Source organism: Camelina sativa, chromosome 18 (genome assembly GCF_030686135.1).
Source record: "Camelina sativa cultivar CO46 ecotype springtype chromosome 18, ASM3068613v1".
In the NCBI taxonomy this organism is placed as follows: domain Eukaryota; kingdom Viridiplantae; phylum Streptophyta; class Magnoliopsida; order Brassicales; family Brassicaceae; genus Camelina; species Camelina sativa.
In genome coordinates, this window is record NC_141897.1 from 3,335,321 (window position 1) to 3,337,950 (window position 2,630).

Here is a 2,630-nt window from a genome sequence, read left to right on the forward strand (position 1 = left end):
AATTGAAATTTTATATTATTTTTTGTCATGGCAAAAAAGTTCAAATAGACAAATATATATAGATTTCAAAAGATACGAATATTCGAATAGTAAATGGTTGACATTAGCCTAAGGATTGTACATCGTTGACATTTTTAGTAAATGGAACCACTATGACCTTAGCCTAAGGATTGTTGACATCGTTGACATCATCATCTTGATATCAAAAGTTGTAGTAAATGGAACCACTATGACCTTAGCCTAAGGATTGTACATCGTTGACATTTTTTTTGCGAAGAAGAAGAAGAAGAAGAAGAAGAAGAAGAATTTTAGAGAAGTTAGGATTCACTTAATAGTGGGGAAAATGAATATTTTGTTTTCAACAATATCTTGAATTATGGTATTATTGAGGTAAAAACCAAAAAACTGACGCCCATTTAAAAAAAAATTGAAAAAAAAAGAGATTTTTTTTTTGGTTCCGCAATTAAAAATAAAAGTGATATGAAGTCACTAAAAAACTGATGCTAAACTACCAGTTTTATAGGAAGTTAAGAACCGATACAGTTTTGTTTGGATGTAATTAGTATAATTTAATCAGCATCACTTTTAAGTGATGTAAATCATATATCATTTTCTTAAATGATGTTAATATAAATTGATAAATATATCAATTATTGAAGTGATGTAAATTTTTATCAATATGTAAAATTGATACAAATTAATTTAGTTTTGCATCAGTTTTAATCAATTGATGGGACACAAATTAATAACGGCATTGGTTATTGCAACTGATGTTACATTTTAATTTTTCTATCAATTATAAATAAATAATTTAATATACTATCATTTAGTTTTATGATTCAATTTAAGTGATTTAACATAAGCTGTTTTTTGTAGTGCCAGGCACGTCGGTAAGATCAGTTTGCTCTGGCTCCGCTGAAACAGACAAGTCCTGCGAAATAAAACGAGCTGATCAGCTTATAATATATGTCAACAATGATATTACTTTACCAAATCAAAAATCAAAACAGATTCTTACCATGACGAGTTTTTTCAGATTTGGGCAGCTCTCAAGAAAGGCTGGTAATATTTGTAACGATGAGCTCGAGAACGCAGCCTTCAGATGAGATAGGTGATGGAATTTAGGAACTGGTTCCTGTTTTGAATAACGATGTATGACCTGCAAGAAGAAAGCAGAGGATACATATATGTGAGAATCTTTCCAATAAATAACTAAACTGTTACATATGATCATGCATTACAGAGAACATTATTTACCTCTAGAGTACGTTGAGAGATGACCATATGTCTCACAGTCGAAATACCGGTGAGAAAATCACGGACGATATATCTCTTCCTTAAATCATCAAAAGAACTGCCACCGAATTCAGTATCAAGGTCTATCTTGAGCAATGAACTCAGATTCTTTACCATGATTCGATCAAACCGCCTATCTCTAAAACTCATATGCATGAGTTTTGGAGCATCAATCTTAACCAATATAGATTTAGTAGACATCTCTAAATCAAACATTAAACGGAAGATCTTCAGAGTTGGAGAACTCACACGTAGAAGAGGCAGAGCTTGTAGACCCTCATCATGAATCCTTACCAAGGTAAGATCTTCAAGAACAGGACACCCTGAGATGAGCTTCTCCACAATCAAAGGACAACCATTACGGTACCAAACGTTTTCTAGATGCATGATCTTGAGACAAGGTAGAGAAACACTAAACTCTGCAGGGTCATTCATCCCTACGTATACAAGCTTTAAAGACACCAGTGTCTTGCTCTTATAAATGTTCATAGGCATAAAATCTTTGAGATACAGAGGATTCTTGGTCTCAACATCTAGATGTTGAATCTCTCTATCAACCGCTATGGCGATCCACTCCTTCAGTCTCTCGCTACACACATTGTATCTGCCGTGATTATTCTTAATCTTGAACTTTTGAAGGCGTGACTCACTGTTAAACTCAAGAAATCTTTCGGTGACGTTGTAGATGTTATCTCTGTAAGGAAAAGGGAAGTCATCGGAGTTTAAGTCCAGGGCCGTCTCTACCCCATGGCAGAGTAGGCAAATGCCATGGGTGCATTCCAAATATTAAAAAAATTCTTTAAGCAAAAGGGTCCAATTTTTTCAAAAAAAAAAAATTTATTAAAGGTTTCTAAATTTTTTAAGAATTTGACAGAGGTCCCATATTTGTTTAAGACAGGGCTGTTTAAGTCTAGTCCCTTCTTTTACAAGGTCCGTGATTGCTCTGTAGAGATTCTTTTTTTTTTTTAATCTAGACAATTTACTACACAATTTTGGAACATTAACTACACAATTATGGTATTCTCATTTAGTTAAAAAGATATTTTCTTTCAAATCGTGTACCAAAATTTTAGTCACCTAATTGATTGAAAAATCGAAAATCTCACTAATTACTATACTAAATTAACAAAAATCCAAAAATATTTCTTTTCAAGATTTCATTACCAAATTAATTATGGTTAATATTTCAAAAATTAGGAGAATATATCTTAAAATCTACCCTAATCGAGTAACATGTATATGTCTACCTATAAATATATGTTAGTCATCTTGGTTATAAAATAAATAACTAGATAACCCATTTATAACGCCGCGAGTATTTTTCACCCGAAACC

The 2,630-nt window shown here is 32.3% G+C and overlaps 1 pseudogene; it reads right to left on the bottom strand.

The window, feature by feature from the left end:
* Positions 1-853: 853 nt before the first annotated feature.
* Positions 854-2,079, bottom strand: LOC104760439 (putative F-box/FBD/LRR-repeat protein At5g44950 pseudogene; annotated as a pseudogene).
* Positions 2,080-2,630: the final 551 nt, after the last annotated feature.